This window comes from Cuculus canorus, chromosome 1 (genome assembly GCF_017976375.1).
Source record: "Cuculus canorus isolate bCucCan1 chromosome 1, bCucCan1.pri, whole genome shotgun sequence".
Taxonomy (NCBI): Eukaryota; Metazoa; Chordata; class Aves; order Cuculiformes; family Cuculidae; genus Cuculus; species Cuculus canorus.
In genome coordinates, this window is record NC_071401.1 from 108,978,763 (window position 1) to 109,000,494 (window position 21,732).

At 35.5% G+C, this 21,732-nt stretch overlaps 1 protein-coding gene across 3 annotated transcripts in view; it reads left to right on the forward strand.

Annotated features, from left to right (window-relative positions):
* Nucleotides 1–21,732, forward strand: part of CADM2 (cell adhesion molecule 2) — a 660,645-nt gene that overhangs the window by 626,169 nt on the left and 12,744 nt on the right. The gene's annotated exons all lie outside the window — the stretch shown is intronic.

The window sequence follows — 21,732 nt, forward strand, 5'->3', positions numbered from 1 at the left end:
GGTTGATGCCCCAAGCCTGTCAGTGTTTAAAAGACATTTGGACAATGCCCTTAATAACATGTTTTAACTTTTGGCCAGCCCTGAAGCGGTCAGGTAGTTAGTCTAGATGATCATTTTATGTTCTGTCTATCCCAACTGTTCTGTTCTGTCTTATTAATCTTTCAGATGTATACAATGGTAGTCAGAGCAGATGCCTAATGTTGCACTATAACTCACAAACCTCCACTTGAGATAGGTCCCTGAAAAGATCCAAGTATTACATTTAATATCACACATGAAAATCTAGGTCATCTCTCTTTCCAAATAAAGTATAATACAAAGATTCAAGTTATGAAAAGATATAATTTTTCAAAGGAGGCACATAAACAGTCATAGATTTCCCCATCTATTGCTGGATTCCTTTTATATAGGTCTATTAAATGCTTCGAAAAGCTATTTTAATTCTCTTTCTAAAGATCAGAAGATTGTAATTTATACCATGTTCAGAAGACTAATGTTGAAAAAGTGTAGTTATTTTAGCCATATTGCAGTATTAACGGTATGTTAAAAGGAAGTCTTCTGGAAAGGAGAGAAATGAAAATGGCAATCAAATGTTCTCAGAATTAGTCCTGGTCATTCGAGAATTCTGAAAATCAGCTTTATTAGTCCTGAACATCAGCTAAAACCTAACTTCTGATTTCAAATTATACTCAAAAATAACTGTTGGTGAATTAGTTATCAGTTAATGTATTAAATGTGTTGGAATTTTCCAAGATGATTACCATGAGAATGAAATTCTGTCAAAAAAAAAGCCTGCTCTTTATTTAATTTTTCATTAATTGACCCTTGTTAATGAAATTATTCTTTCAATCAACATCTTATATTTTAAGATCTCGGTCTTATCGTCTGGTATTTTGTAAACATTAATTAGTCTCTTTGCATTGCATGTATCCTAGTGCAGGAAAAATACAAATGAAAACAGAAGTAATAGTATGTAGCACTGAAAAAAAGTAGTTTTTTAAGATGATGGCAATAAATGCCATAAAATACGTGGTGACCACTAATCATCGCAGGAATGTGAACTAATCCTGTCTGTATTCCACAGCTATTCCTTCAGCAATCAAAACGAAAATGATGTGTCGGCAGCAGAGCAGTGCTGCATTGGAAGCACCACTTACATACATAGTAGGGCAAAAGTATTAGAAAGAATAGGGCCTGCTACCTAGCAATACGTTATTCAGTCTAAACTTATCTTTTGTCATGCCTGTACTGAAATCTTGAGAACTTTACATCAGTTTTGCATCATGTACGTTATAATTACATGTTAATTAAATTAGTTTGTGACTACTTAATCACACAGTATTGTTAACAGCAGCACCTTGATAGGTGCCTTCCTATCATCCGTGACATCTTGTCTTCTGGACAAATGTTATTAATCAGGCTTTACATACCAGCCCAATCCTGCAAAATCTTATCTGCACATTTTTCTTGTGATGAGCAATCCCATGGAAATCAGTGAAGATACATGTGTTTTTTAAGTCAAAGGCATGTGTGTCTTTCTGAGACTAGGGCCGTATTTAACATTAGGGCTAAACCTCCTTTTTTAAGCTTCATTTAAGAAAGCGTATTTGGAAGTTTGTGTAACAGGCAGTGCAACATAATCATGCCTAAATATTCCATTAATTTGATCATTTTTGCATATATTCATTGCATACCGAGACAAGAAGAACAAAAATGAGTTTTTTTGTTTGTTCTTTTTTTTCTTTCGCTCAGTCTGAGTTATTATAGATAAATCATTTTCATGATAAGGTTAAAGCATTTATATTTTTTGCACTTACTAAGCATTTACTCTATTTGCTTATTTTATGCAACATTTCAAAATTTTGATAAGTTGTGAATATTAAGATAAGACCCAATTTCCATCTGAAGTGTCCACAGACCCTGCTTCAAAGAAAAAAAAAGAAGTAATGGGACTTCAAATTTGTACTTGTTCTCAAAATATTTATCTCCACATCTGCAGTACCATAGTAGATCATGCTAAATATTACTGTTACTAGACAGCAAGAGTAAAACTGTGTCTTTATGACAGAGATTTAAAATAAATTAAAGCTATGTGCTCATATGCTGAATGGTCCCCATTCCCATTTCACAGATCTTATACGTAGTGAGACTATTTAACAAAACCAATTTATTACCTGGCAATTCACATAAGCTTTGAAAACACTTTTATGATAAAATTATAAAAGATTCATAATTTTCAGTGTTGAAGTCTACCAGAGATTATGCATATTTTTCCATCACCTACTAAGGGGATAATCCTCCCCTACTCCTCCTGCCCAGTAGTGCTGTTTTCACAAGCCACTTGTAAATTAAATGGAGATGTTTCAAGATTCTGAATAGTGCAAAAGTCTTTAATTTGTTATCTGAAGTGGCATTAATTATTTCACTACCAAGAAGCAAGTCAAAAGGCCCTTACTGTGTCATTGAGACAGCCATTTGACCTCACAGCGATCTTGCTCTCTGCTGGGGAGACAAAGGACAACTGCCAAGAAGAGAGAGAAAGGAAGAGCTGGATTACATCGTGCTGGGAGAGGCTGCTAAACAAAAAGATGTGACCATTATGCACATGTGACATTTAACTGACTTAACAATTTTATAGAACCTCAATGCACAGTTGTAGAAGCAACCAAACGAAAATATTAAAATTAATAAATGGAAGTGATGCATTGGTTCTGGAAAACCAATTCGACTGTACACACTTGAACAGTGATTGTGTGGTCTGAATAAGCTTCTCATAATACTTTGTAAAGAGATGTTGGATCATTTAATCTATTCTTTGTAAAACGTCAGGATTCAGTGGCGATACAAGAAGGGAGGTAAAATGATGTCAGCAGCAGGAAAGGAGAAGAAACCCAAATAGAAATCATTGCCATGTCATTGCATAAATCTATGGTACACCTTAATAAGTGGACTTCATGTTTTATGCTGCACCTCTGCATCAGAAATACTGCATGAAGTTCTGATTATCCAGAATAAAAAAAGATGGAACAGAAACGAGGGAAAAAAAGTGAGAAGGATGTCTGGTGCTCGAAAATGGTGTCTGTGCTAACGGAGATTAAACAGACCGGCACTCTTCAGCTTGGAAAAGAGATAGCTGGAAAGAGAGGTGGTTGCAGTTAAATTAAATTAGAAATGACATGAAAAAAGTGAGCGAAGGGAATGCAGTCACCAATGCAGAAAGTTCCTAGACTCTGGAATCAGAAAATGGGTGAGTGAACAAGGGGAACTTTATGTATTCCTTTATCTGGTTGTAAGCAAAGTGGACTAGCCAGTGGCGTTTCCTGATTTCTTACAGCTATTTCTACGTTCTAAGATTTTCCTGCATAGTAAAAAACTGCAAATCTCATATTGATCAACATATAAATGAATAAACACATATCAACCTCAAATCATAGTTTTTATTATTGTTAAAATAATAAAATTATTAAATCAAAATAGGTCTTCATAACTGTTAGATTATTGATTAAGGTAACTGTAGACTACTAGGCTATTTTTGTTGCAATGATAAGAAAAGTAAATTTGAATATATTAATTTAATAACCACAAATAAAAATAATAAAAATGGAAAGATAACTAAATCACAAATGTAATATCCCTCTACCTTAATCTAGTTTAGTTAAGCCAAATCTTCTAGCAATATAATCTACTATTATAAACTTATTGATGTGCAAATAATGTAAATATACTTCTATGCATAGCGGAGTTCACTTACCACAGCTAACATAGACAAAAATATTTTTATACCAGTCTTAGGAAATCGGTGATCATTACATGAATCACCAACACTTAAAAGAACTACTGTGTCCCTGTTCTTCTCATGAATTGGACATTCACAAATTTATGTTGACATGATAGTTTTAGAAGATGCTTCTTGTCATTGTTTGGCAAAATCCTATTTAGCAGGGACAAATGAAGCTTGCTGTAGAAACATCCTCATACTGCATGAGAACGTTTTTGCCCTCCTGCCCACTGTGGCTCTAGCTGTAACTAGGAAATGTATCAGTGAGTGGAGTAAATAGTTTAACTGGAACTCACAGTAAAACCATTGCTCTTATTGTCACTTGAAAAGAAAAAGCAGTTACAGTTTCAATTGGAGTCTATGTTACTATAAACGACTAAAGCTAGATTGTTTAAGTAGTTTATAATGTTTGAAAAATTATCTTTACAAAGTTACATCTACCTACCTGTGTAAAATTTAAACACTAGGACAGAGCTGAGTATGAAGGCTTGTGAAAAAACAACAAATACTGGAACTTTTTTCACTGGAAATCTTTTTTAAAGACACCATGGTGTATTTTAATTAGGCCTCAGCCCTGAAAACATAAAAGTAAATGGGCCAGTTATTATACATGTACTCATAACAGTAGTTTGTGCTTTCCTAAAGAATGCTTTTGAATAGTGTGTTTGCATTTACTATTACAGAATCTGCAAGTTTTTCCCTTAAATTTAAGATTTTATTTGTAAGTAAGCTCAATAAAAGTCATAATGGTCGTGAAAGAGACAGAGATGCTTGAAAGTGCAGCTTAATTCCCTCATTATGGCATAAATAATAGGGAGGTAAGACATCTTAACAAAATTAATTACAAATTTACACTCTTTATTGCCAAGTCTCACAGTTTCAATGAAATTATAAAATCATAAGAACTAAGTTATGAGTTTTCCTCCTTCCCATTAATGCAAATACAAATTACAGATTTAAAGGGCCTACTATACAATTTACTTTATCAGGAAAAAAAAAAGATACCATAACACAGAGAATGCTCATCAGATATGACTCTTTCTGCCATAAGGGAAAAAATAACTTTTCGCCATGTCCAGCTATTGTGTAAGTGGTAACATTACTATCAAAGCAATTGGCAATCACACTACTGTAAACGTACAAGTCTCAAATACCATGTATGTGTAAACAGATATTGGATGGATAGACTAAGTTTGTAATAGCAGTAATGGTTACACAATCAAGCAAAGAAATAGGGGAAACCTAAATACCGTACTTTATAACAGTAGTAGGAATAGGGAACATGAAGCATGTAGGGGGTAAAACAAATTTAGAATTTATGAACAAAGATAAAAATATTACAATTGCAAGATTATTAAATCACAACTGTAAAAATCCTCTACCTTAATCTAACGTAGTTAAACTGCATTTTCTAGAAGTATAATGTGCTGTTAAAACCTTACTGATGTACAAACCATGTAAAAACGCTGCTGTCCATATCAGAGTTCATTTACTACAGCAAACACACATAAAATGTTTAGTACAATTCCTACAAAATCATAGTAAGTTGGTGATCATTACACAAAGCTTAATTTGAGTGTAATACCACTGAGGGCAGATTTATATGAGTATGAAATACATTGTGAATAATTTATACATATTCATCGTCTTTCCCACCCAAAGATACAAAATTCGTGAATGTAGCCACAAAAATAGGGATCTTAAGTAGCGGATTAAAGAAAATACTTAACATGATGGGGCTTTCTCGGGTTTTTTTGGTCTGATTTTTTTATTCTGAAAAAGAAGTGTGTAATTTAAGAATTTTCATTGGTCTTTCCTCTTCCCGTGATACGCATAAAATTGACACTGATTTTCATGTTCAGGAGCGCTTCTAGAAAGATCACGCAGAAAAGGTGATACTCTTCAGAACTGAAGTGTGTCAACCAGGCTCCTATGGCTTGTTGTCTTGAAATAGTAAACACTGGAAACTGGCACCCAGCTTAAACTGTTTTCTCGTTCTTTCCACGGAAAGAAAGGAGAGACATGCTGATCTCTAAGCCCCAAACCTCACCCCTACTCTAGGCCAGCAATTAATCTGCTGCAGTTCTTGTTACTTACTAGCATACCTTTTTCCATTTCTACTTTTAGTGAAATGCTGGATATGAAAAAGTAGCTGTTAAAAGGATACATATCTTGGTCAGTTCACTCTCCTCCCTCTGGTACATAGGCAGGAGAAAGCACAGTTAATTTGCATGCAGTCATAAATCAGAAACACTGACTTTTCGCCCTGAAAATTTAAAAGATCTGGATTTTAGTCTCCTTTGTGAATAGTTACCCATTTATGAGTGACAGAAGAATCACTGTAAACTAGAGAGGCATCAGCAGGTAGAAGTTGATCTGTGTAGACATAGAATGATCTCTGTAGAAATTTTCATCCAAATAATCTGGTTTTACATACTCTGAGCAGGCTTCTTGCTACGACACATCAGTGAAAGCTGTTGAATAGCAGAAAGTTATAGTGCTCAAGCTGTGTGAGTCTAAGGTAGTAAATCCATGTGAGATACTCTATATGTTATATTGAATACGTGAGGGAGTATTCAGGGTTGGATTGTTTGGAAGAGTTAAGGTGGGTGGCTGAAGAAGGAAGATATGGAGTTGATTCCTGGCCCACACATAAAGTATGTCCTCATTACATCTCCTTTTGCTAAAGAAAAAAATATATTAATTCCACAGCTTAATACAGTGCTACAACTGGTGTAATATGTAAGATGCTTAAAGTACGTTAAAGGGTATATAGGTAGCATATAATGGCACTTCTATTCCACTGGATGATGCAGAGAAATCTCTACTACTATATGTGTACTCAGGCAATTGAAATGAGCATACAATCTCAAGGAACACGGTTTTTGCAATACAGATATTAGAGTTTCATTTCAGCAGTCTCTTGCCTATTTCAGGCAAAAAACTAGAATCCTGGCTTAGTCCCAGAAACTTGAAAAGAATTTGATGCCTAAACAAATTTACATAATGGCAATCTTAATCATTAGGAATTATGTTATTTTTCTGTTTCTCCAGTAATGTTTCATAATGAACCAAAATGAGCTAGATGGTTTCCTAGTAGTTTGAATACTAATTAAATGAAGACCTTCAGCAGTTTGTGACCACTTCTAATACTTCTAATTTCTGTTTATATTTATGTTTATGAGTGAGCCTTGTGTTGTAGCAAAACCCAGCATAACAAAAGAATCTCAATTTCTCACTCTTCCTTTCCTTTTTTTTTTTTTTAACAAGTCAGGCTTCTAAATCTACAGCAAACACTTCCATCTCAGACATCAGTTCAACTCATACTATGCCAACAGAGTTTTCATCTCCCTGAAGCAGTGATTCAGAATATTAAGTAGTTCAGAGTAGTATTTACAAGGATTTTACCTGCCTAGTCAGTCCATGATTTTCTCACTTCTTTTCTTCAGTTTTGCTTAAATGGACAGAAAATGAGATTCTTTGAAAACAAAAATTGTTTAGCAACAGCAAAGCCATTGACTAATTGAAGAAAGAAAAGGGGAAAAAAGGGAGAAACAGCCTAAAGTGTGTATTGTTTGCCCATCTGCTGTTTGCTACTAATACAACAGTGAATAGAGTATTGGCTGGTATTCTGGCTTGAAATTTGGTTTTGCTAATTGAAGCTTCCTCCTGACCTAATAAGGGCTGAGTTTCACCATTGCTGCTATTCCCATCTTTACTCTCCTCGAAGAGAAGTCGTTTCATGTATTTGCATCCCCTTTTTGACAACATGAAATACTTAGGAACAAAATATGTAGCAGAACTCATGAGCTTCGTTGTGCCATTGTTGTTTTAACTGTTATAATTGATAAAAAGGCTGAAGTTCAGAGGTTGTTCCCTACTAAGAGGAGGCAGTTCTTGAAGTGTGGGCAAGGGACCTAGAAGTTCTGTGCACTAGCAGGCTGTGTTTTGCACACCAAGTAAACAGGATCTTTTCCTAAAACTCATTCTTTCCTTTAGTGGTGTTCACATAGAAAATCAAAGATGCACGGAGATATACAAGCATGTATTTTATTTCCCTGTTAGTATGTGGCCTTTTTTTTCTGTTCCGTGAGAACAGACACGGCCAATTGCACAATCCAGGGAAAGATGTCTCTTATTTCCTATCACTATTTAAAGAATCCCATGAAGAGTTTATAACACTAATTCCAATTTCCCTGAATTATACAGAGAAATATATATGTAAAATAAAAGCAGTACTCCTACCCCTACTACTAATAGTAACAGCAATAACTAAAAGAAGGACACACATTTTAATTCATTATTCTTTTAAGGAACCTTTGAGAAATCTGCCTTTCCTTTCCCTATCCCTACCACACAGAGAGAACAAATGTATCCAGTACTTTTTATTTGTCTTGTTTGGTCTTATACACAAGCACAATAACTATTTCTGCTGAATTCTAGAGCATTCAGTCATGTAGGAAGCACCACAAATGAGACAGCATGGCCGTCATCTCTATGATTCAACATTGTTTAGGAAAAAAAGTGAATGAAATGGGAAAAATGGAAGAAAAGAGGTTTGTGTTTTTAAGGCAGATTCTTTTCTCCCTTTCCCAGTCTTTCTTTAAAAAATCTTAAAATATTTTGTTTATGTTCATGTATCAAAGATGTTAATAAGCTCATAATGTTGTAAAGAAAAGCAAGGTTTTGCTTTTCTCAACATTTAGACAAACAGTGTAACATCTCTTTCGTTATAATTGATTTTCAACTTTGCTTAAAATGTTTCACGAGGCGTGACCTACTGAAATGAATCATCTAGTTTTCAGGGTGTTCTGGGAATAAAAGGTTCCTGTATAAGCTAGGTGTAAAAATGCTATTAAATTGTTAGCACTAGAATAACTATCCCTAAACATGTTGAAAATGAGGTTTGATTTTTTGATCTGAAAGAACAGTTCAACTCACCATCAATTACACTCAGAGCTCATTATTTTTGTGCTATCATAATTATCAGTCCTTTTATGTCTTAGATCTTTCTTGTAGCTCTTTGGAAGAATATTTTGGTTTTGCTGCATAGCTGCTTGTTTCACACATGTTCTACCTCAAAAAGGAAGATCTGATATCAAAATGCTGTTGTGAGCTATGAAAAGCAATTACAGCCACCATTTTTTATGTTTCCTCAAAAAACAGATATGAGACATTTCAAAGTGTTTTATAGGAGTGTTTCACTATATTAATTTTATTCTCTTAAGCAACTCCTGGAAATGGAACTTTCAATGTACCATAGATCCTATACACAATGTTGCTTCTTTAAGGGACAATTCTCTGGAGTTCCTTCACTGTACGGTATTTTACCCATCAAATATTCCTATCCTTATTGCTGCTGGTGTACTAAGAGGTGGAATAATTTTAAGTCAGATTCTAAGAACTGGGAGTAAAAGGAGAGACTTTCTCTACCACTTCCCTCAGTATTCATTTCTGTGAGTCTATGGGCTAAACAGGTTTAGTTTCTTTAATATTTACAAATTTTGGCATCTTAAACAATCATTTCTGTATCTGATTACAAAGCTTGTCTGGTCTCTGAGAAATCATTGATCTATAAGAAAATGTTATGCCAAAATATGTGATTTGAAATGATAAATACTAGCCTTCCTGAAAATCTGCTGCTTGGGCCTGGCTGCTGGGTTTATGCCAGCACAAGGGTTGTTCTTTTCTGCCAGGCTCCACATACTTCCTCAAGTTTGTTTTCTGCTCTGAGGTAGCATGACACTTCCATTAAACATTATAAATCTGGTGCAAGAAGTCTTGTTGGTCATATTGTGTTCAAGTACATGCCAGAAAACGACATAAACGTGTGCATGAGAAAAAGACCTGTTCAGTGCATTTCAGAATGGTTTCTGTATTCTTTGTATTAAGAAGAAACACGTCTTTGACAATACCACACGCAAAGAAGGTCCCTGAAGTGGTTTGTGCTGGCTGAGAAGCATCTCTTTCAGCCAACAACCTTTAGTAGTAGTTTTAAGTTGTTTAAAATACTTAAAAGCTTAAAATGTGCATTGAGTCAAATGGGAGAAAGGTTGTACCCTTAGATATTGAAGTAAAGCAAACATGAAACATACACAATGTTAAACCTTTCGCCTCTGATGAGGGGCTCAGTCATGATATTGTTTATTTAAAGGGCTGGCTGGTGCAATTCTTCATGGATATAATGGAAAACCAAAGCATTTGTTTTGCCTGGGCAAGTTTTGTTTCCAGCATATTTCAGGAAAAGACAAGTCAACTTCTCTCTGTTCTGTAAAATGACAGACATCTCTTCTCAGGGAAAAAAAAAAAAATCTTTCAGTAATTGGTCTGACTATGACCAGACAGGTAAATAAAGCTTGAAAAGTAAGTGTTTCGAAGAACAAAGTTAAGCAACACTAGACAACGTGATTGATATACATTTAACTTGACTTCTTGGCTTCTACAGATTTTTTTTTTCTAATGACTAGAAAATAAATTCTGTAAAAAAAAAAGCAATTTTAGAAGAAAAGTTTACCAGAAGATCTCATACACACTATTTTCTTCTGTGTTCCCATAAAAATGTTAGTAATATAGAACATTAGTCAATGAAAAATTCCTGTCATAAGATGCAAAAATAGAATTGTTTAAAATTAATAGTTGTGAATGTAAATGAGTAATGTACCCTGTCAACTAAATGTCAATGTGCTTAAAAACATCAAACGCTATGTCAGAAGTATATACTTCTGAAGAGACGCACGACAGAGAGAAAGAGAGAGAGAGATTTTTAACTGTCGATATTCTATTGAACGTACAGTCAGGAATCAATCATTACAGAAATTAGCAGAAAGTGTTAGTGACACCATGTCCTTCATATATGCTGCATTCAAACACAACATTCCAATTCTTTCAGAGATGTAGTGTTGTTGAGGAACTACCCAGCTGAAAGCATATCTCATTAGGAATCCTGGAACGTTTTGATCATGCCCAAGGCCAAATCTTACCATTGCTGGTCAGCATACACTTGCTCATGTGTGAAAGGGAGGTGAAACAAGAGATGTGTCACTGCATCCATCTTCTGAGTTATTTGTCTTTCTAGATACACCCAGTCAACAGAGAATGAGGCCAAAGAAGAGACAATCTGATACTCAGTGCAACATGTTAGGCAGTCAGAAGAGGAGGTCAATACTGAATTAGCCATTTCAAGCTGTTCTTTGGGTACAATAAATCATGTGTTCACTCTGCCTATAATCCAAGACAGTTCCATTCAAAACTGGTATTTTCTTAAATTACATTCACAAAACCCTGCCTCTCAGATAACATGACTCTTGCTTTAGGGCATTTGACATAATTTCTGTCTTATAGTACCAAAGGAGTAATGACCAAGGCATGTAATTTTATTGTGATGATGTTCTTATGATTTTTCAAGGAGTTTCACCCTCTCTCATGCATGCTAGAATAGTATTTATTTTAATATGCCCTTTTAATCTCCATACCCTTAGTGAGACATAATGGTTCTGTACCTCTTAATGTTGCTTCTTGAACAAAATTATCTGTAGCTAGTATAGTTTTGTTTGAATTCAGTGTTTTCAAGAGCGCATTTAACATCCTTAAAGTAAGTAAATCAACTGGGCCCTCAAGGTAACTTGGGGCTAGAGACACTTATTTGTGAATTTAAATCAACCTTATGGGGCAGGCAGGTACACAGATGATCAGCTCAGTCAAAACAGTGCTTGCTCTAGCATGCATTCTATAGCATATTAGTTACCCATGGACATGTTTGTTCATCAATGACACATTGTCTCAGTGTCTTTTAAATGGCTTAAGCCACGTTTTTGTGAAGACACTTCAAGACTTTGTTGGTCAAATTTGACCTAAGATGTATTAAAGATATTTAAATGTGAATTTGTTTCTCATCCTGAGTACGCAGTAGCATTGAATTGAAAAGAATGCAAGAAGTCTCCTGGAATCTCTTTTTGGGACAAGAAAAACATCCTAATTTCCAAAGCAGTAGCAAGAAATATCAACAACACAATTGCAAGGCAAAACAGTATTAATGAAGATGTTTGTGGCACTAGGAAAGTAATTTTAAATGACAGTTTTGCCAAAGCTATATAACCATCTTCCATAAAAGAATAGCAGAGAAGGATGTAGAGTTCTGAAAGGCAGGAGACACAGAAATCTGTGTGGAAGCACCTTCTTAAACAGAGTTGGGATATTGCATTATTGGTATATTTTCTGAAAATTTTTCCTCTCCTTGAAGTAAAATTGCCAAAGAGGAAGACATTAAGGAGGAAGGGACTGAGGGGAAGGATAAGGAGGAAAGAGAGATGGCTGATATACTCCAGAATGCCAGCCCCCAGAATCCGGATGGGGAGGAAAATTTCTGCTCCCAATTTTTACAGACTACATTTATTTCCCCAGGTTGCTGGGAAAGATATGGACCATATATTTAGTTGTCAGATTGTTAGATGAAGGCTTCCGTGCAGCAGTCCCATCAGAGCCCCTTCCGTATTTGGGGCCTACGGTGTACTTTGACAGATGCGTGCTCACTGTTATTACATGGAGATAAAGTGTGGTATATTTTTGTGTATGAAATGTTTTGAGAATTGAATATGAGTTCTGACAGACAGAGAAGGAATTCCTGTGGTTTCTGGTTCTTACTTCATGCTATTACAGAGAAACAACACCATCCAGAGTTTTACTCGCATGATTTTCTCTAGTGAGTAAATAGATAGAAGAGACTTCAAGTGAGTTGACTTTGCTACAAATAAACCCAGCTATATCAGAGAAAAACGGAATTACAATAGTTTTGTCAATCTGGCCATAAAACTGAAATCCTTAGACTGAAAACACAGCAATTGCCACAGAATGCTGAAATGTCAGCTCATTTCTTTGCAGGCCTATAATCTCAGTAATTGTAAACATAATTTGAGGGAAAGTCCATTGGAAAAAATTGCTGATCTTTGACATTCTTATTATGTATAATGCTTTGTAAAACATTATCTGAAATAATCTACTATGGAATTTGCTTTGCAGAATGGCTGCTGTCACCCTGTTTTTGAGATAAAGAAAAAAATATTTCAAGAAAAGAAAAATTATTAGAGGGAGACAAGACCCTTTATAGCACATAGAGTTTTCCCCTGCCGACATACAGCTACTTTCTGCAGTATAATTTCTAAAGCTTTATGTGAAATCCTTCTCTCTTGATTCAAATCTGTCCATTACTAGAAGGTATAAGAAAAGTAATGGGAGAACCTATTGAATTTTTGACGGTATAGATATAACAGTGGTGGTAACAAAGTAAGACAACACAGAAAGAACAGTGTATCTTAAGGCAATGGTAGGATCCTAGCATCCATCTGCTGGATGCTGCTCTATTATTAACTGTTCATTTTAAGATGCAGAAATCTGGAAAATCTTTTTTTAGCATTTTTTTACCATTCTTCTCTTTGGTGGCTTATGACCCATTTCCTAGACTTGTATCAAAATGTAAGTTGTAAGGATCTCTGAAGATAATCTGGTCCAAGCCCAGTTTAGAGCAGATCCCCTGTACACAAAGTTGCTCAGGGCTTCATTCCAGTGAGTTTTACATATGTCCAAGAATGGAGAATCTGCATTTCAAATGTCCATTTCAAATGTTTTTAAATATTATTATATAGAATTTTTTTTGTAAGCATCTGTCTTACTTCTACTACTATGGTACCTCAAAATCATTCATTGTTCTATGAGTCAAGATCAGTCATTGTTCATGAGTCTTAATTTATTTTAGTGGAACTGAGGCACAGATAAGTAAAACACTTTGCCAAAGTGCTCACCCAGGTGTTTCTTGCACTGCAAGAATTTATATTTGGTATTCCATGCTTATCCCTGAAAAAACTAACCTTCCTCTCAAGGATTGCCACCAGCATCATGTCCTAGAGGATCACTTCTCCACCCTCTAGGCCTTATATATTGTCAGCAGACTAAGTTGTCTCTAGGCAGAGCAAGCATAGGTTTTTATGATTTTGCTGGACTGCAAACTGTAAAAAAACCTTTCCACCTTAAGTACTGAAATAGATTTTGGAGGAATAGGCCACATACTGCCTCCTTGGCACAGGTGACAAGAACACTGCTTTGATGAGTGGCTGCTACCAGCAACAGGGACTCTGATTATGAACAGCCCAGCACTACTGGTTAGTTGCTTCATCTGGCCCCAGACCCAGACACACTAATGTCAGAGAGAAGCTGTCACAATGGGCTTTGAATTCATGAATCTTACCTCCTCATAAGGAGGAGCAGCTTGCTAAAGCTTTCCAGAGGGCAAGGAAGGCTAAAAACACTGTTTCTCACAGCTAGAGGAGTACTAGCTCCTTCTTTAGTTTATCTGTGTCTCCTTTAGTGAGTAGTGTCTCGTAAACTGAAGCTGGGATCTAACACTCCAGTTGGAAGTCAAAAAAATCTCCTAATCCTTTTATGTTCCATTTGTTGCATGCTTAATTGTTTTGCTGAATTAAGGACTGTAACATCAGAAAACTCAAAATATCAACATTTGTCTTCATATGCTCAAACTTTATCTTAATGAATCTGTTTTTCAGCTGAATTTAGTATCCTCTAGCTCAATATTCAGAATTACATTGTTATAGACATCAGCGAGATAGTCATAAATAAAACTTTGCTAACAAAACTTTTTGCATTGAACAGAATGACATAATGATAGGTATCACATTTTTCGAGCGCATCTTTATTTTTATCAGTTTAAGCACACGAAGTACTTATGAGAGAAATATCATGTTGCTTACATGACTGTAATGTAAAGGCAACAGACTTATTAGAAAGCAAGAGCAGAAAAAAAAGAGATAAAGAAGAGATGCCTAGCAGTGGCATTTGGAAGTTATGCTAATTCCAGCTTTGTTTGGAATGTTGTTTTTTTGCTTTCAAATTTTGCATTCATGCTTTCCTAAAGACAGGACTAAGTTTTCAGAGGTGTTTTAAGAGGACAGGTCATTTAATGACCCACTTCAGTTAAGTAAGAGTGAATGCCAAATGATGTAGGCTGAGACAATTTAGAGTGAAGGGATTATATGGAAAATCTCACGCAGTTAAAACAGAATGAAAAGTGAAGGGAGAGGATTGGAAATCTACTTGAGTGGTCAAATAGATGAGCAGAATATTTCTAGAGCAAAAAGTGTCATGAGATGTGTCATGAGATGTTTCCTGGGCTCATGAATGCTTTCAAGAAAATTTTTTAGACCAATAGCTAGAAGAAAAGGAATTTTAACCACTGCAGTACAAAGATACTGTCTCTTTAAGAACCATAGAGCAGCAATGGCTTTCTACTGGGTTTCACAACAAGAATTTAAAGGACCAAAGCTCTTGCTGGACCTTGCCGGGCAACACCTTGATTTACACACTGTCCCGGTACACTTTTGTCACAGAATGAATTTTCAATAATAAGGACAAATATGATTCTGTAGACCAGAAATATCCATAGTTTGGCTAAGGGAGATTTGTTGTTTCTCTCCAACCTTCCTTTTTTACTGTAGGTTTTTTAAAGCACCTTCAACAATGCAGTAAATTTTGACTCTCTACAATTTGCAACAGCCCGTGCAAGGAGACATGTAAAATAAATGGAGAAATGGCAGCATCATCTCCTATTTTTGCCTTGAAATATCTATTGTTTCTTTTTCAGGTAGCTCATTGTGATTTTTCTTTAATTAAAGGCCCAGAATCTCTGAATTTCTGTTCAGAGAGATGCCTGCTTTTTTTCAGCACATAGAGTATAATTGAAACTATTGACATATTTGCAAGACTTTTCTGAATGTCAAAGTTCTCCTCAAGACCTGTTGCAGCACACCACTGACGCATATTACCTCAGCATTATACTTTTTACAGGTTTCCAGTATCAGGAACAGGTTAATGCTACTATTAAATTAGGTTTGCCGTCTTCAAATAGTGTGAGCACAATCGGCATTTAGTAAAAAAAAAACATGGCCCCATTATTTCTTAATGCTATGCTTAACAACTTTAAGATTAGACCACATCCCCCATAATCCCAGTAGGCAGCACTTAAGCAGTGAGTAATATTCTTTCTGCTGTAGTCAAGTAATCCCAAATGTAAGTAATTTACAGGATGGCATTAGGGACTGTTACAAGAGACATATTGTAATATGTCACTGAAAATCATCCTGCCTCTGCACATTTGATCAACAGCCAGATGGAGGCTTTTATCACATTTATTTAATCTGAAATATACATAGTAATTACAGTGGACTTCTGTTTTTTTCAGTCCTTATTGCTGTCTCAAGAGAAGGTAGGAAATGAATCTGTCAGTTGCAAACTGGTGTGGATGTGACCCCCTTGGTAGAATCAGGATGTATTGCAGCTAGTGATGTTGACAATAGAGATCATGAGTGCTGCTGGAAATGAATATATGCTGCCAAGCTAAAAAAAAAAAAAAAAAAAAAAAAAAAAAAAAAAAGTAGGCCCATAAACTAAAAACCATGTAGCTTTATTTTTTTATGAATACAAAAAGCCTCTCAGAAAGCAAAAATTGTTGCAAATCCATTACCAATCAATGACATTAAGAGCAAAGAGTCTCTCACTAATAGCTGCATGCTATTTAACTTCTAGGCATCTAGAAACAACAAAGTCTTAATGTTCCCAGAGGAGAATTTGGTTAAGATATTGAATTCCATCAAGCATGTCATTATTAAATGGGGGAAATATTGTTGTTTCCATTAGCACAGAGTTGGCATAAAGTATGGATAGCATTCAATTAAACCATAGGCAAAAAATCAGACATATTGAAGGCAGTTTTGTTGCTTAAACAGAAACTTCACAAATAGATTTTGCCATTGTCTCAAAGAAATTACATAAGATTTTATGCCCTAATTAAAACAGCTATAAAAGATGTCTCACATATTAACAGGGGTGCTCACCTTCCAATCAATAATTTACTCTTCTGTTACTCTGTGCATTATAACAGATTGTCTTTGCTAATGTGTCTCACATCTCTGTTTCTGAGATGAGCTTGGTGAGTCAACAGCCTCTTTTGCACCAGTTGCCCTACCCACAAGTATGCCTGGCTAATATTCTACAGATGTATTAACAGATAAAATATGCTATTAACTGCCAAAGAGGAAATTCTGTAACAATTGCGCACAGTGAGTAGTCCCACGACAGATTAACTTGCTATTCAGCATGAATAAGGTGTCATATTCTGGCTGTAAGTGGCTGGTTTACTGGGGTGTTTTGATGTCATTATAGGCTTATAATTATTCTAATCTGATTTGGTAAGAAAAAAATAGTATGACAAGCATAAAGAATTCATTTGAACAATACATTTTCTTCCACCACAGAGTAAGTTTTAATTAGAGCTGTTCTTCAATTAAATTAAAGCTGGCCTTCTTGGTTTTAAAACTCTCATGAACATATTTAGTACAATGTACCTTCTGCAACTGTGAATCTGTTCATGCCTCTCTGTTATTTATAGAACTGTATGTGTTCTCTGTTAACTTTATGTCTGTGGCTCTGCTTTACTGGTGAGAAAACCTTCTCCTCCCTAGCTTCTGCCATCAAGAACAGCTTTGTCTCTATCTCTACACCTCACTGAACCTTTCCAGTTGTTTCATACCATTTCTCAGCTGAAATCATGTTTCTCGTGCACTGCTTACTTGAAGTAGTATTTTTCACTTGGGCTCCGCAGTGGTACTGATTACCTCTGAGAAGCAATCTGTGAGGAAGTTTGTATAACAGCATAAAAACAAAGTGGCAAAAAAGCCACCATGGAAAGATTTATACTACTTTCTAGTAAGCTTAAGCTATTGGGACTTTCTGATGGTTAGCAAAATAACTTTCTGAAATGCTTTGACCGATTACTGTCTTAGCAGTCCTTACATAGTTCATGATGTATAGTTGTGGTGATAATGTGTTGGTTTGTCACGGTATGTGAAAAATAACACTGCCAGAGACCATCTGAGTGCCTGCCCCCAATGGCAGGCAGCAATAAATGCCTATGCTCGGAGAACTCTGCTGAACACATGCTCCACACTCCCTTCCCATACAATCACGTTCATATTCTCTCTAGCAAAACAAAGGCAAGTGATTGAACACCATAGCTATAACATACTACGAGGAAGGGCTCAAAAGAATACATTGGCATCTCCAGTCCCTGTGTTAATTAAAGAATGGCTCATTATTTGTATAGATAATTAGTTTCTGATGACAGGAAAAGGAGTTGTGTGAACAAACCCTCTCCTACACCAGCTGGTGCCTGTCCTTTTTTGATGAAGAAAACCAAGAAGAGCAGGATCCTCCTATATTTATTGATGAGAAATCATCAGAGGAAAGATGACACTGGTAGAATGTGTGTTCTCACAAAGGAGAAAGTAATGCATCTTGATTTTCTAGGTAGGGATGGATTCTGATGGGTCCTTCCCTTTTTTGTTGTTGTTTATTTTTGTTTGTTTGTTTATTTGAGATTTTAAGTATCTAATGGGCTGAAGTTTCCAAACTTCACTCTGCTTTCTTTTGTTTTCATCAATAGAGGCACTGGGCACTCTGGAACATTACAAGAAGATGAAAATGAAAACGCTAGAAGCAGAGCTAAGGCATCATTTGCCTGTTGCTGTAGCCCACAGTTGACTCTTGGGGAGAGAAACCGAACAGGGCAATTCTACAGTCAATTGTACTAGTTGTCTCTTTCCCTAGTGCCCTGTTTCAGTAGCCAGAAGTTATAGCTGAATAGACTGCAAGTATTTCTTCAAACCCTGAATTGATTTAATTATCCTATACAGAAAATAGGATGAAGGCAAAAACTTGCAGACTTTTAGTTCTTTTTCATAAGACAAAGTCTGAAGCCATTAATAAGTTTATTGACAGACAAAAATATAACATTGTCAATAAGAAAAGTCTTTTATGCGCTCTAATTAGAGGAACAGTTCCCTTCAGGAAACTATAGCTTTTAAAGTGGCAAAAAATACATTGGCAAAATAAAAAAAGGGTGGGTAATGCTTTTATTTGTTTTTGACAAGGGCTACTTTCTTACAAATACACATCTGAAGACATTTGGATTTTTCTGTTCACTGCAAGAAGATTTAAATTCATGAGAACAACATGAACTCCTCTAGAGGAGCTGTAGGCTCAGCTGCTGGAACATTAGTATGGGACTTTTATCCTTCTGGGACATGGGCTCTTCTTAATAGGAATGTATATATTCAGTACTATGGAAAGAAAAAAAAACAACACTTGGAGGCAAAGTGTGTCAAACGTACTGCTGCAGTAAGATGGGAAGGAAAGGCTATCAAGTCCTTTGAAGGTTTACAAGTAAACTTTTTTTCTGCCTGTCTTCTCTATGGTTGATGATGTTCTACTATTAAAATAGCAGTTTATATATGCTGTGTATTAGTACACTGTTTTGTTCTTCTTTGCTTCAGGCACTGAAGGATAAAGAAGCTTGTCTCACATATTTTAAGTTCAGAACTGGTTAATAACAAAACACATTTTCAATGAATTTCACAACCAGCCCCTTTGGGCAGCTACTCTTTGCAATTTAAATGAAGGTGCAGAAACTTTCTTTCTCCCTTTAACAATACTTTCACAAGTTTCTTGTACATGTATTTTAGTGGTTAGCAGTATATTACAAAATGAGATTAAAAGTACCTGTTTCAGCACTCCAGGCCAGGCAAGGGGAATTGAACTCTGGGGTGCCCAAATTAAGATGCTAAAACGGGTAAATTCTACTTGCCAACACTTATCACAGACAGAATTACTGCTGCTTTTCCTAAGGCAAATACCTTGTCAGCTATCACTTCAGTCCTACTATCTGTCCATATTGTGAGTAAATGCCAATTTTAGACGTTTTTCCCTACTGATGTTAAATAAATCATTGATCTTTTTTTCGTGGCTAGGGAGGGGTTTGGTTTTTTTTTTTTTCAAAGCTTACACTTGTGGGACAGTTGAAAATTATATGGAACCTATAGTTAATTCTGGCAAATGATATTAGGCTAAATACATGTGCCTCACGGTTGGTTGATTTTTAACAGAATTATACAAATTTGCAGTGTGAGCTGACTTGCTATGAGGCAAGAAGGAAGAGAAAAAGGAAGAGTAGGTATGGAAGGAATGGGAAAAAGGTGAAGTGGGAAGGACTCAGGTGTTATAAATGCCACCTAACCACATTAGAACCAGTCTGAAACTGGTTCTGTGCCATGATATATACCAAAGTATTCACAATGGAGAGAAATCTCTAATGAAAGATTTATTCCTGAGCAGAAATTTTGTACAAAGCTTTTGTCTCTGTTAAGGTTTTTCTGAAGGTATGCTTCCTATAGGTTCTCTAATATCTAATAAGTTCTGAGCTTCTGCAGCAATCTGTCCTCTCAAGATAGTTATAGGAATACGATAAAGTTGAAATCTTTACTGTCTCTTAAAACTCGTTGTGATGGATTCATGGTTCTTAAGTGATTTGGACAGAGTGAAAAAAGCATGATCATACAAGCTATCTCTCCTTAGGAAATTGAGCTGAAAAGCAGATAAATTTCAATGCATAGTATTTATAAGTTAACTTGATTCTCCGATGGATTTCACAAAACCCAAAAGTACGTTCCTTCTATAGTTTTTGCAGTTTGCTTTCCTCCGGATAAGGCACTTAATAGTAGTGCAGATTTAGATGTCTCATGATTTGTGGTTCCTTGGTAGATTTTCTCCAGAAATTTTCACTGGCTCCCACCACTCACTTTTGTCCTGCAAAAATTCACCAACTCTTCAAATATGATAGAGCAATTTATTTAAATTTTCTGCCTTGGGTTTTTTCTCACCCTGAAGTGCACATTGCTTTGTTGATCTGATTTTGAGCCAGGCTCTTCAAACAATTGTTTTTGATAAAGTATTAAGGATTGGCAAGTTTTACAGGGAAGATATGTCTGTGAATAAAGGGAAAGAAGCAGTAGTGACTTGAAGAGACTTTTCTGCCGCATAAATTTTAACATGGAGTCATATCCCAGGATCCCTTGCTGGAAAAGTTCTACTTTGTTTCAGGAATTCATTGTTCATGAAATCAGTAAAAGTGACTGTAGGCTGGTGATTTAGGTACTTGTCTGAGATATGGCACATCCCTGTTCTTTTCCCAGCCTTAAGGAATATTAATTTTTGAATAATACATCTGCTTAATACGTCTTCATTTTGTGAATGCTTTTGAAGCAAATTTGGACCTTTCTTTCCAATTTTTCTTTTAATAGAAAAGGTCAAGACAAATTAATATTCTGGATACCTCAAACCTTGGTACATCTCATGTGCAGAGTGATTTTTTAAAACTTCAGTACCTCAGCCAAAATACACATTAACAAAATTCTGCAACAAATGTGGCTACCTGAGCATATATTCCCAAAAATATACCATTTCAGCATTCATAAATGTGCTTTTTCTCCCCTTGTGCAGGAAAGGGTTATGTGACCCTTTCCTGCAGCCTATTCAGTCAAGTTTAACTATGCATAAATAAGAAGGAAACTTATGCAGGAAGAAAATGAAATTAGATGAATAATTAACATTCACTTTATGCAAAAGCATGAAAAACGGTTCCAAAATTTCTCTACTTAACTAAGATATGAATTCACATACAAATATGCTACGCTGAAACTTTATCAACAAGTCATAAAAAACACACATCAACTTATTTAATAGTTCTAAGATTTATCTGATGTGTTTCATTTCTTAATGAATGATAAATTTTTTTTCTTCTTAGTCACTTTGAATGTGTTGTTTTTGTAGGTTTGTGAGCAAACAGTAACAAGCAAATCCCAGAAGTTGAAAATGAGGCAAGTTCACAGTACCAGCAATCATTATTTCGAAGAGGCTTCCTAAATTTAGGACAAAAAAAAAAAAAATTATGAGCTTTTGTGTCATTATCTTGCTGTAAGATTTTCTTAGGTTCATCAAAGGATGAAATAAACATAAAAAGAACTGATCTTTGAAGAAGGTCTCGTCTGATTATAAGATTT